The sequence below is a fragment of the Solanum stenotomum genome, chromosome 6 (genome assembly GCF_019186545.1).
Source record: "Solanum stenotomum isolate F172 chromosome 6, ASM1918654v1, whole genome shotgun sequence".
In the NCBI taxonomy this organism is placed as follows: Eukaryota; Viridiplantae; Streptophyta; class Magnoliopsida; order Solanales; family Solanaceae; genus Solanum; species Solanum stenotomum.
This window is the reverse complement of record NC_064287.1, coordinates 6,009,546-6,024,799: the sequence shown is the minus strand read 5'-3', so window position 1 is coordinate 6,024,799 and position 15,254 is coordinate 6,009,546. Positions and strand designations below refer to the sequence as shown.

Sequence of the window (15,254 nt, the reverse complement as noted above, 5' to 3'; positions counted from 1 at the left end):
CTTTAGAAAATGCTCAAGTTTTATATAAGTTACTTAAGGCCACTTGAGATGATTAGAATCATCAATTACATCTCTATTTATAGTAGTAAAATGTAAAACCAAAAGTCTTGCACAATTAACTAAATACATGTATCACAATTAACTAGATACATGTATTACAAACTCCTAAAGGACTTCTTGAAAAACTAAGAGACAATTTTGGAATACTAAACATTTATGTGGATGCATTAATTCCAACACTCCAATGCCTCAGAAGCACCACCAACCGTCCTACAAGAAACATCAATATTTGGCAATCAGCACACCAGAGAGAGAAGGGGGGGAATGTCAGAGTAAGGAGGAAAATTGAAAGAACACACATGAAACTAGAACAATGAACTTAGATAAACCTACCCTTCAAAAAGTAGTTTTTTCTTCTCTTGCAACTCTAAGATCCTATTCGCGATTGTATTCTCAATCACAAATCTCACAATCCTGGAAATGATAAAAATAAGAATAAGTTACCTTAACTGGTATAGTTGGTTGAAGAAATACAAGCACACACCTGATTGGCTTATATTGCCCTATTGGATGGATTCTATCTTGGGCTTGCCTCTCCACAACAGCATTCCACCAAGGACTCATCAAAAAAACCTATCAAAGTGCAAGAGGAAAGTGAAACGTCAAGGAAAGTAGTCTGGGTCATTCAACGAAATATTATTAGTTCAAAATGTATCTATTCTTTAGGTGCATGGAGATGAAGTTAAAACATCCCAAACAAAAAAATAGTTTTAATCTGAAGAGATGAATGAATCCAACATACATTCAAATCCCTTGGTACTTGACAAGAAATAAAGAATATTTATTGACAAAGAGAGGAAAGGAAAACCTTACGTGTGATGCCACTGTAAGATTCAGGGAAAGACCTCCAGCTTTCAACCTCATAAGAAATACAATGCAATCTGGATCGTTGGTAAATCTTGTAATTGCAGAATCTCTTGCAGTGATAGTCATGGATCCATCTAATTGAACACAACTAATTGATACATATACAGTACTAAGAAATTACCTTGAACTAACTCCAAAGCTTGAGACCAAGATTTTGATTCACTTGACCTGAGGAGTTGATCCTTTGTTTCATTAAATTGCATATAAGCATCATTTAGATTTTGAACACTTTGGTATATATTTGGGATAGAACCAACTCTATTGGTTTGAATGTGGTTCATAAAAAATTGCAATTGGAAGTTCAACTAAGCTCATAAGAAAACAAAACAAGTCCTTTACACCTTCAGCAAAGACAACTCTATTGGTTTTAGTGTCAATTGTAAGCTTCAAACTGCATTTTTCTCCTGAGAACAAAAATATTTACTAAGACCAAATTTCTGATTTTAGTACAACTTTTAAATACTCATTTTGTCCCTATGTATATGTGAAAACAGTCCAAAAGTAAGCTTTTCAATTTTGATCGTAAACTCAAGCTTTAATTTTTAAATGTTTTGATAATATAAACGATAGTATAAGTAACAATAACTAATAATTTATGATATTTGTAAGGCATATAAAAATTCATGATCAAGAAAAAACTCATTCTCAAAATCTTAAAAGTGTCACATAAATTGAAATAATAGAGGATTATATGGTAGAACTCCATTGTAGAGCAAAGTGTTGTTACTCAATCAACTGCCGAAGGTTTATAATTTGTGAAACAAGTTATGGAGCAAGTCATGGAAACTACAAATTTTGGTTTCGAGTTGTTGGTTGATAGCAAAGCTCATAAAATTGTGTTTGTTGAATGTGGAAAAGACTTCATTGACATTTTATTTACTATACTCAAATTACCAATTGCATATTTCATTGGGAAGCCTAGTTGTATGTCTGTTTTTGGTTGTCTAGGCAACATGATCCCAATTATGAAAAAATTTAATGATGATTTTATGCAACTTGATGAAGTTGGTGAAGTCATGACATGGATCATCATAGATGATTTGTTCATTGCACCATTATCTGCAATTAGTGTGATCAATGTGCTAAGAACATCTAAGGCACAAATCTTTCAACTTCAACACAAGACCATTGATTTTCAGATAAGTGATTTGGTAAGAAAATCTTCATGTATCACTTGAGTTACTTTTTTGTCTCTTGATTTTAAATATTTTAGGCATAATATACAAACAGACGTTTAAATTTGGACTCATCCGATCCAGTAAGTAAATATTCTTAACTTTGAATAAGCACCTAGAACTTGTCTCCACACTGTCACTTGAACACTCCAACTTACATAATGATCATCTAGACACGATCAAAATTTATATGTCACGTCATCATTGGATGTCCATGAAACACAATAGAACGAGTTAGAGTGTGTTGTTGTCAGTTGTGATCATGTTGAGGTGTATAACTTGCCACTTAGCAACTAAGGGTCAACTTAAGAGTTTGTTTATACATTATGCAAACGGCATAATAAATAAATATGCCCTTTAACTTGGCTTCAAATCACATTTATGCCCTTCAACTTTGGGTGGGCACAAGTAGACACTTAAACTTGTATAAAGTTGAACAAATAGACACACGTATCCTACATGTCATTTTTGTCCTATGTGGTGTCCTACATGTATTGTGCCATGTAGGACTCGTGTATTTACTTGTTCTACTTTATACAAGTTTAAGTGTCTATTTGTGCATATCCAAAGTTGAAGGACATAAAGGTAAAATGAGGTCAAGTTAAGGGGAACATTTATGTATTATGCCTTATGCAAACCATTGGAAATTCAATTAATGACCATGAGTGATTAATGTTTAATGTTTTTGGTTTGTTCAACCAAATCCAGAAACAAGAGTTCTTGCATGTTTCTTTGAGGTCCAAAATAGTTCTAACTAACCTTCTTCTCAAACAGACAGGATGGAGAAAATCAAACAATGGTTAGTCATCTTTTAATTGTATCAAAAAGATTACATAATTGTTTTTTCATTCTACAATGGATTTCTTCCATTTAATCCTCTATTATTCCAATTTATGTGACACTTTTCAGATTTTGAGAATGAGTTTTTTCTTGATCATGAATTTTTATATGCCTTACAAATATCATAAATTATCAGTTATTGTTACATATACTATCGTTTATATTATCAAAATATTTAAAAATTCAAGCCCAAGTTTACGATCAAAATTGAAAAGCTTACTTTTGGACTGTTGTCAAATATAAATATGGGACAAAATGAGTATTTAAAAGTTGTACTAAAATCAGAAATTTGGTCTTAGTAAAATGTTTTTGTTCTCAGGAGAAAATTGCAGTTTGAAGCTTACAATTGACACTAAAACCAATAGAGTTATCTTTGCTGAAAGTGGAAAGGACTTGTTTTGTTTTCTTATGAGCTTACTTGAACTTCCAATTGCAATTTTTATGAACTACATTCAAACCAATAGAGTTGGCTCTATCCCAAATATACACCAAAGTGTTCAAAATCTAAATAATGCCTATATGCAATCCAATCAAACAAAGGATCAACTCCTCAGGTCAAGTGAATCAAAATCTGGGTCTCAAGCTTTGGAGTTAGTTCCAGGTAATTCCTTAGTACTGTATATGTTTCAATTTGTTTGTTTGTAATCTGTTATAAGGCATTCCTAAAAGCATTTCAAGTAAAAAAAAAAACAGAGAGGTCTTTTGTATGATGCTGGAAAAGAATTTTTAGAAGACATTGTAGATGTAAATGTGGAAAACTATTGCCACATTAAGATATGAAATATCCATCATATAATATACGAAATATTAATGTAGTGTGAGTAGGAAATCCATCAAATTTCAGCTTTAGTGATGTATCAAGTTTCGTGAGTGAGCTTATTCCTTTACTTTATACTTTCTATTTCTTTTCTTAAGGAAGTGGGAGAGTATGCAACTCACAATTGGATCTTCTACCGGATTATGACATAAACCACATGGTTGTTCAACATAGACAACATTAGTTGTTCTTCCACTTCTAGCCAAAGCAGAACTAAAGTATTCCACAAGGTAAGGATGATCAATTGCCTGTAGTCAGATCAAAGATTAAATCAATCAAATATAGGATAAAAGTTTTCTAGTTATTACTTTCGAGATAAAATCAGTCGTAGATCATAGAAAGTCAAATTGCTTGCTTTAGTAAAAATAGTCTGAACTGTTTATTTCTTTAAGGGGCTAAAATTATTAAGGAAGGTCAAGAGATGCAACAGGAGAGCAAAGGCATGCTAAAAACAGCAAATAATTAGATGCAACAAGACACTAAAAAGTCAATTCTTCATTCATGGAATTAAAAATATTAAATATGAAATAGGCACTGCCCTTTTGGCATCCAAATATTGCATCCACTTTTACGCCAACTAATATTTAATATGATATTGTGATGTAAATACATCTATAAGAAAACATATGGATGGGAACTAAGTCCACCTCCAAATCATATGAATGTGGATTCGATTGACCAAGGAAACATAGTAGGATAGGATCACTGTCGGACTCCTTGGTTGGAGGTTCTCATGGGTGGAATTTACACTTCATCGTATAGAAAGAATAGCAATGAATATATCAACAACAACAATAATAACATATCAAGTGTATTTCCACAAGTACTATATATTAATACAAGCAAAAAAAAATTAAATAGTACAAAAAAATGAAGGAAAAGAAGATTAATCAAATTGAAAGAAGTGGATTTTAGTACAAAATCGATCAAGGAAACGAAAAATCAAGGCAAAAAATTACTGAAGGAAAACTTAAATTGAAAAATAGACCCTTGTACTTGTATCAGATTGTAAACTGGACGCTTCTACTTATGACTTTGTCAAGTAAACACTTAAACTCAATGAAACACAATATTTTAAATACCTTTGACCATTGACCAAACTTATGTGGCAATAAATTGCTGAGTTGAAAAAATGTGTGAGGTACACACGGGTTAAGAGCGTGAATGGATACTTCTCAATAAAATTATACATATAATCAGAAAAATAATAGAAAAGGGAAAAACAAAATATCCCCTTCCTCTTCTCTTATTCTGAAGAAAAAAATTAGGTCACCACTGTTCATAATTTTCACCAATTCTTTTTGTAATCTCACTCCATTTGGAAAGAAAGTACTCATCCTTCAAACATCCCACAAAAACCATACTAATTGAAAAGAAGAAGAAAACTTCTCTCATTGAAAGCTCAAATTAGAAATGGGTTATCTGGAGTCAAAAAGAAACAAATGCTTAAATTCATTTTTTGTTTGAATGATTCTTTGTGCTGTTTTATTTGTCTTCAAATAAAAAATGGGCTACATGATTTGAGTTTTTAATTTGAAGATTCAAATTGAAAACTTCTCTCTAAAATTGAAAGCTCAAATCAAAGGACTGACGGACAGAATTGAGGAATTTGACTTGATATTAGACTCGTAGCTTGGGTTGAAGAGGGAGAATTTATCTTTTCTAGAAAATTGTCAAATGGGAACAATTCTCAAGCTATCACTATTGGTGAATTTTTGTGCTTCAAAGTTCCTGGGTAAGGAAGATGGAAAAGGGTGGGAGGTGGGTTTGGATTTGGAGTAGGGGGCGGCGGCTGGGTGACCTCAAAGAGGAAAAAGAATAACTTTTTTTTAATATAATTTACCTTTTCATGCTTGACGTGTCATTAAAAATGACATGGATTTCAGGTGTAATTTGATTTTATTACACGCACCGTGCTCAAATGAAAAAAGGGTTTAATATACAGTGTTTTGTTGAGTTCAAGGGTTCACTTGATAAAGTTACAAGTAGAAAGGTCCAGTTTACAATTCGACACAAGTACAAGGGTCCACTAGACCATTTGGCCAAAAGGTTACAGAAAAATGGCTCAAGGGAGAATATACAAGGAAATAGCAAGCCAAGAAATTACTAAAGGAATTATTATCTCCAAGTTCTGAAATACTGAAAGATGTAACCCATTAAATATTTCATTTTCGTGATTTAGTGATTTTACCACAATTGGTGTAGAAGTATTGAAATAATTCTTCTTATGAAAAAAATTACATTAGATTTGATCCATACTTTGAAGGTTAGCAATTAACCTATAACATGATATCCATAAATGTAATAAAAGAATGTTATTCACAAATGCAAGCAGGTACCAATACATTACAAATAACAATTCAGTTTCAAAGCATGATATCCATACATGTCGCATGCGTGTGAGTAGATTGAAAATGCTAGCATAGTTATTCATCAACGTACCAGCTTGAATGTATCTATACCATAATACGTGAGGAAGAAACAATATAGTGATGAGAAAATGAATAATACACCACTTATTTTGATCTCATTATTTACTTTTTCACAAGGTGAAATAGCTAGTGTTATTTTCCACGAAAAACCGTGTAAAATGGTCATTATATAGGATTTCCAAGAAAGGAACGTATGTATGTTTTAAGGATGACTTAACACATAGCAATTAGATGAAAACATATTATACCATGCAACTTAAAAGTATTTAATCAAAAGACCAGACAAAAATAATTGTCACGCCCCGCGCCTACACCCTGGGGGGACTGGCACTCAAGAACCATTGCTGGCCCTAAGTGAACCCTTGGTCTGGTTTACTTACTCAGCAGAAGACTTAAAGCATTAAGAAAAGAACTCAAATGCAAGATAACTCAACTGTCTCAAACTTAACTCATAATGTTATAAAAATGAACATATAACTTAGCCAAAGTGGCAACTCAAATCTGAACATAAGCCAATAACAAAGTAAAGACAAATGAACTAACTGATTGTCTATCTATGAAGCCTCTAAATCTGAGATGGATGTTGGGACAGGCCCACGACATCCTAATGAACAGACTAATACTGAAAGCAATGAAAAAGGATCCTACGGAGCAAGGAGGCTCACCACAAGACTCTGAGTGCTCAATTGGATCAACGATGCGCTGGATGTTGATCCTGGTTACCTCTGTCTGCATCATAAGACGATGCAGGACAACTGGCATCAGTACATTAAATGTATGAGTATGCGAGTTGGAATGCTAAACAGGCATAAGCTTGAAAGGAACTGAAGAACTTACTTGGCTCAACTCAACTCAAACTTAACTGAACTCATTTCAATATAAAGCAGTGTAAATAAATGCAGTGTAAAGAAAGGCTTTAAAATATGGTTTTCAACTCTGTGTATTTAGAAATACAATAATAACTATGTATGTATGCAAAGATGCAATATAAAATTTGTCTGCATATGAAAATACAAATATATATCTAATGTATATAAAAATACAAATATTGTTGTGGGAGTTTCTCTAACCGACAACCATCACTAAAGAGTTATTGTGTTGATACAATGTCTTGCCTCACGCTGCCAAGGCCGTCCTCATACCTTTCCATAAGTATAGAACTTGAACTACTAAGTGGATCCACTAGTCTATGCTAAAAAGCACTAAGGAATCATCTAAAAAGTATGACCATTTTCTACCCATGGTGGCTACATGGTTTATGGGGGTTGTGAGTTGTCTAAACTCTCCCCCATATCGGTGCTCAATACTAATCCCAAAATATGATACTAGCTCTTATGTTTTCTAAAAAAACATACTTCTTTTTGTGAGTTGAGATAATTGGTCAAAAACTTAGCTCAAAGGCTATCTTGGAAATCTCAGTTTCCTCTCTTGCTTAATTGTGAAAGCATTTACTCTTTAATTGAAAAACTAGCTCAAAGGCTCTTTACTGAAAAACTAGCTCAAAGGCTCTTTTGGAAATCAAGGTTTCCTTTCTTCTTTCAATATGAAAACATTTTACTCTTTGGGAATACATTGTCCCGATATACTCTTTTGAAGAAATGAACTTCAAACATTACTCTTTACTCAACTCAAAACTCAAGTCTTAAAACAAAGTTAAAACATTTGTAAAAGACTCTACGAACTTCTCTTGACTTGGCTCTTAACTTCTCTTGACTTGACTCATAACTGATCCTTGAATTGAATTATGGATTCAAGAATTGAGATTTGTGATAGGAAAGATCTCATGATGTTTAGGAGTGTTTTAAGATAGCTAAACATGAGAAAATATCAAGAAATCGATGTCTGAAAGCTGGTCCGCGACACAGAGATGTATTTAAATTTTTTGTCGTGAAGTTAATTTTGAGGCAAAACGGTCTGTGATCGGTCTGCGACACGAGGAAGATTTTTCCAATCCTGAGGAACAGGTCCGCGATGCGGACCTGGTACCCAGATTTGCCCGACTTGTTCCTTCTTCGTTATCTGACCTGAATTTGCCTAAACTCGGTTCTTTTTCTCAAACTCCCTTTAGATTCAAACGCCCAGCATATGTACACATGAATCTAATCAAACACAACTCTAAAATCGACCTTAAACTCTCAAGAACTCCTCAATCTCATCCCAAATTCAAGAATGAAAGCAATTCAAGAACACAAATCAAGAACATCAAAGTCTCAATCTTTTAGGACGAAAATCATACTAAAATAAACATGTTTGGCGCGTGGGTGAATGAACCCAACGCTTTGTGAACTCAAATACCTTGTAGGAATCACCCCTTGACGAAATCCACAAGAGATTCGTGAAGATCTTGACGATTCTTGCTTCATTTCCTCCTTTCTCCTCTTCTTTTCTCTTTTCTCAAAACCCAAACTCTTTTTCCAAAAGCGTAAACTGACTAAGATCAGTTTAGACCCCAATTAATTACCCAAAAATGAAATAAAATAATTGGGTAAAGAAAAGACCATAATGCCCCCTCTAAAATCCGGATTGGACATTTCCTTATTTGGACAGCCCAACTTCCAATGGGCATATCTCACTCATACGAACTCGCAATTGCGCAAACTCAGCGGCGTTGGAAAGATTATTCCAAGATCTTTCCTACAATATCTGGAAACACACCTAAATCATATTGATCTAGGATTTATGTTCATTTGAAGTTGACCAAAAACTCAAACTTAACTAAACCAATTTTCCAAATTTTTATTATTTTCAAAAATCACTCTTTCTAGTTCTAGCTCCTTCTAGTTACGAGATGTTACAATATCTCCCCCTTGGGAACTTTCATCCTCGAATGAGATTACTCGTAGTAGGCTAAGGCGTAACATCTAACACCTAGCTCAAACACCCAACAAGCAAAGTGTAAATACAACATGTCATCTTAAAATAAAAGCCAAGAAAGGATTAGTACCTTAATTTGGAACTTCTCCGGATTCGAAGAGATGTGGGTATCTCTTATTCATATCCTCCTCAGCTTCCCAAGTAGCTTTCTCAAGAAATTGATTTCTCCATAGAACTTTGACTAATGCTACTTCTTTAATTCTTAACTTGCGAACTTGCGAACTTGGCGATCTAGGATCTGAACAAGAATCTCCTCATATGATAAGTTATCTTTGATACCAATATCTTCAGTAGGTATAACAAGTGAAGGATAGCCCATGCACTTTTTCAACATGAAGTTGTGAAATACCGGATGAACCGCTGATAACTCTTTGGGTAGCTCTAACTCATAAGCCACCTTGCCAATCCTCTTGGATATTCTGTAAGGACCAATATATTGGGGACTAAGCTTCCCCTTCTTACCAAATCTCATAACACCATTCATGGGTGAAACTTTCAAGTAAACTCAATCATCTACTTGAAACTCTAACTCCCTCCTTCTACCATCAGTGTAGGATTTCTGACGACTCTGGGATGTTTTCAATCTCTCTTGAATACTTTCACTTTCTCCATAGCTTGACGAACTAAGTCTAGTCCTATTAACCCAGCTTCACTAACTTCAAACCATCGAATGGGAGATCTGCATGTTCTCCCATAAAGAGCTTCGTAAGGAGCCATCTAGATGCTAGAATGGTAACTATTGTTGTAAGCAAACTCAATGAGAGGTAGGTGATCATCCCAATTACCCTTGAAATCAATCACACAATCTACCTTGATACCTCAAAACACCATCTCCCCCTTGTTCAAAAGCCATCACTTTTTATTTATAAACACTTGCCTTTAATTCAAGCAATAAAGGCATCCTGAGCTAGGAGTTATGGTCGTTTGAAGTTGACCAAAAACTCAAACATAACTTAACCAATTTTTCAAGATTTTTATTATTTCCAAAAATCACTCTTTCTAATTCTAGCTCCTTCTAGTTACGGGGTGTTACAATAATACACAAGAAAAAGACCATGAGTTGTACCATTAAACAAATTCAATAAGAACATCACCATGATTAGCGAATGGAGAGCAAAAAAAAGACAAAGATTACTTTCAAATAAGCAAGGGTCTAGTTTCATAAGTATTGACAAAAATATATTACATACGTATTTATTTGTGCCCGACTTTCATCCCACAGTGATCTGTAGTAGTCTTCTTCTTTAACATCGAAACAATCTTTGTGCAAGGTAACCTAAATAAGAAAGTAAATAACATTCTAAAGAGGAGAGAAAACAATTAATAACTGTAGCACTATGTTAATGTGAAAGAAAAAACTTACGATCCTTGGAGGAAGTCCAAGATTAGCAGCCCTTCCCTTTTTAGTATGTCTTAGCATTATGGTTTTTAAAATTTTGTGTTTCAACAAAACCATCGCATCTCTACCAAACCCATGATTCCCTTGAAACTGTATGGGTGAGGCAATATACTAGAACATAAGATGTATCAATGTCTCCGTGTCAGCAACAATATTGTTTATCACAAATAACAAAAGGCATCAAAATAAGTATAGCAATTTGATAACTTACTCTATTCCACCAGCAAAAGTGTCGAAAAGATTGGTGATGGCAATGTGGACACTCGAATGAGCTAAAATAAATACAAACACAAAAGAGAGCAAATAAGATATTTCAAAAAAGTGAAAAATAAAAAGATGCTCAAGGAAGAAAGATTTCAACTGTCATTTAAACAGCAACAACTAAATCTCTGGTGAAAAATGAACAAATATAACATAGTAACATTAAAACAAATCCTCAGATATATGTTTCTCTATCCAACCAAGTTAGGTGCAAATATTAAAAAAAATAAACTTTTAAGTCTACCTATTGTCGAGAGCTCTGCAATCACAATCTTCGCAGAAGTAGTACGAGTAAGGAATAATTTGCAAGAAACAGACATGTCCAGAAGTAAGGATGTAGTTAGTTCAGAGAATGAAGATGTGAGTTATGTTAGCCACAAAAGAACATTAATCACAAGAAACATACAAGTGATTACAACTCTCTTACACGGTTCTGTAGGGAAGTACCAGTTAAGGCCCACTTATAAGAAGATTCTAGCGCAAGAATAGCTCTTGTAGTGTTGCTGCGTATATCTTTCACACAATGGGCCTATGCAACAAAAGTGCAATCCGTAAGAAAATTGTGTATGAAGGGTTTTTCAGAAAAAACCTACAAATGTGAACTTTAAACAGACTTCTCAGTCAAAAAAACAAATATACAACAACCTTACCCCAACTACCCTGTGATGGCAGAGTGGTTAGTCATGTGTATACAACCTTACCCCTACCTTGTGAAGCTAGAGAGGTACTTTTAGGTAGACCTTCAGTTTAAGTAAAGCATATCAAGCAAAACCAAATATGTGGGTCTAGTTATGCAATGATTACCTCATCCAAAATAATACGATTGCAATTCATACAGTGCAAAATCATGATATTTTTCATGTACTCAGTCTCCACTATTGAGTAGGTAGTGATAACAAAATCATATTCTGGGAACCTGCCAATATTTTTCTCCCTGTTGGCGCCATGATATACAAGAATTGTGTTGCTTTCTTTTGTGGTGAAGTGGTCAATCTCGTCGACCCACTCAATCAGAGCGACAACTCGACATATAACAAGGGTTCCTTTCACTGCTGGAAGAATATAAGGGGCAGGTGAGAGCAAACCAGAATCTGAAATTCCTTGCCCTATTTCACGTTTAGCAAGTACAAGAGCAATGGCTTGAACAGTCTTCCCCATCCCCATATCATCAGCAAGAATACTGCCTCTAGCTATCGATTCTTCTTGCTTCAAAGCCCAAGCCAACCACTATTTTTGGTACCTTAGCAAGGGTATGATCAAATCAGATGGCTGCTCAGCAGTTTCAGTCATAAACTCATTTTGACGATTGAAGTCTAGATAAAGTGAATGGTTTTCTTCCATCCACCTATCGTTCTCTTTTTCCATATATGCCACATCTATACAAGGTCACCGTCATTTCCTACATCATTCATAACACCATCTTCTTCTACCTACTCTTTTTTTATTTTAATACTCAATTCGCCCTTTATTCTATTGGATCGCCTTCCTTTTGTTATATTGGGCAAAACTGCTTCCACAGTTAAATTAGTATCAACAAATCCGACTAGCATGGGCTTCATTCAACAAATTATTAGCTTCATCTACATAGATGATTAAACCAACAATCACATAATTAATGTGCATAAACTATTCAATGCATGTCCATATTTGTCTGCATGAACTTTTGTCTTAGGTTAGCCAACAAGTATCATCTATCGGCGAAAATAAAGTCCCAACATGCTATTAAAATGTCATTGTAGTTGCAACAATTAAAAAGGACCAACTTGAAGGCATATTAATATTGACATGAAAATTAAATGTTATATGGAATACCTTTGTCGCTGCTCCCAATGTAATTAGAATCTGATGATATAAAAATATAGTCATCCTCATTAGAGCTCCTAACTTGGCGGCTTTGTTCTCCTAATTTCACAATCCACATTTAAGTACAACCATATAATTTACATTTATCTACAACATATAGTGGCAATATATATGTATGGCACGTGTCATCTCAAAGAAATACTTCATCACACACAAAAAAGAAAAAATGAAAAGGACATTTTATTACACCAAATTGGCCCACTTGTTTCTAAGGATGGGAACAAACTCACAATATACCTATTAGGAAATATCATAATCTCCGATAATACTCACAAAACTTATTTAATGATCTTCCTGTTTTTCCTTTCTATTTATAAAAGTTTTGTCCCCGATACACGAAAAAGTTTTAAACTTTATATTTTCTTTATACTAGTATTTATCGTTCTCCTTCTTTGTTGTTTAATTTCTTTATGGTTGGTGTTCGATTCATCTTAAACCTAGCTAATAAGAGGGAAAAGTGCCCATGGACATATAAGGTGCTCCATGCATCTCCTAAAGGGCTAATATGGAACTCTTATCATTAATAATATCAGTTCAATCAATCAACCCATTTATTCCTTAATAAAAACAAATTGTAAGTGACAAACATTTTCTATTAGTACTATAGTGTTGCTCACGCCTTGACTATCTCTCGACACCTGTTATTTTCAATCAATACAAGTACCAGGAAACTCTATCACGAGTTTGGGAATAATTCACTTAGTCTAATTTCATTTAATATTTGAACCAAGTATATCACCCCTTTGACTGCTAAATCATCCCATTATGATTCTTTAATACTTGTTTTGCTAGAAAAGCATTTTTTTGACTGAATAAAACAAGAAAAAATTGTGAACTCCACCAGAACAAAACACCTTAAAAATTCCATTTTACTCACGTAACCGGTAAGATTCAAGCAAAACAAATGGAAATTCACATCAAAATAAACAAGTTGTATAATCGTAAACAGAAACACCAGGAAAATAAAAAGGATTAGTAAAAGAAGGATTTTTCGAGTGAACCTTCGGTTGAAGATGAGGAAGGATGAGAATGGATCCTCATTTTCTACACAAATAATTACTAGTGGATATTTGCAGAAAAAAAATAAACAACAATTGTGATGAGAGAGGGAGAGAGAGAGTCTAAGTGTGTTGAGAGACAATGAGTAGGATTATGCGACAAGAAACCAATTTATATAGCCAGAATCAATAATGATAAAGGGTGTGATGAAACTATTTTAACACATTTACCTTGTATTGGATTTTAGTAATCAAAAGTTGACCAATTTTGAAGTTGAGAGTGCTTAAACCTTAACCAAGCACTTACCTTATATTTGATGTTTGTTTTAAGAAAAAAAATTAACCATTTACAAGTTTTGAAATATTAGATAACAAGACTATCATGCTACTGGCATATCAATAGGCTTTTAAAGTTATGATTAACATGCTTCAAATTGATGTGTTTTATGTTATTGTTGTTACATATGATTTGAAAAATGGTTTTAGAACTAAAATGAAAAATTCTTTGCAATATTGAAATGCAACGGGCCTATCGGAATTGAAATAAATAGTTGACACTAATTAATTAGAATAGCCATCATACTTATTCTATAAGTGGGAAGTTTCATAATTCAAAGTTAGATTACGATTATATCCTTCTAAAGTTAATTGACTATTATAATTGTCACGGCCCAACTCCTCGAATCATGATGACACCTACTATAACCCACAAGCAGGTAAACCAACCCTAAACTCAGAATGAAAGGTAATGAGTACAAGGGTAGAACTTTAGTAGAAATAAAATTATAACAATAAAACAAGATAGAGGAAGAAGAAAACCAAAAACTTTATACATGAAGAGAATCCCTCCCAGAACTTAGAAGTCACAAGTGTAGCACTATCTAAAATGGAAGAACAAGTCCGAAAAGTGGACCATAGACAAGTCATCTCAAAGGAAAAAGACTATATAAACATAAATACAGAAGGAGACAGGTTGATCCAAGACGCTAAGTGCTCACCCACATCTCCGATCTCAAAAATTGTTGAAGATGGCACAAAAACTCACCACTGATAATTGTTACTAGGACCAGCATTAGAAAACAGATGTAGAGTGTAGCATGACTACCAAAATAAAGGTACTCAGTAGGCATCAATGGCCGACCGAGCAAGAAAGGTAAAGACAATAAGAAAAGATAGAATCTAGACACAATAGATGTTCAAACGGATATGAAAGAAAGCACACGAGAATACTAAAAGTACATCTAAACTAAACCCTGGTAAGAATATAATTAAATAATAAAAGTGTGTTATCTCTAACAGCTTGAGCTTTTAGATGAGATGGTCACACACTTCAACATGGTATCAAAGCATAAAAGTTTTTCTTCTCTCTAAGTATTGATTAAAAAAAAAAACACACGTTGCAATGGCCCCTTCTACTAAAACTATGTCAACCTCCTCACTCCACCAAATCATTGTCGCTTGCTCCATTAAATCTAAGCCAACAAACTACCTAATATGGAGGACACAAATATCCCAATTGATTCACGTGATAAAACTAACATATCTCATCACAGAGAATGAACCAAGTAAAAGCAGTCGTTCTACTGGACAGACTGCTGGGAAAGTTGTAAAAGTGGAGAAGGATGCAAAAGATAGTGGCACTATTGATGATTAGAAGGAGAAAGATGT

At 34.0% G+C, this 15,254-nt stretch overlaps 1 pseudogene; it reads right to left on the bottom strand.

Annotated features, from left to right (window-relative positions):
• Positions 1 to 227: 227 nt before the first annotated feature.
• Positions 228 to 12,101, bottom strand: LOC125868425 (ATP-dependent helicase rhp16-like; annotated as a pseudogene).
• Between the last annotated feature and the right edge of the window lie 3,153 nt (positions 12,102 to 15,254).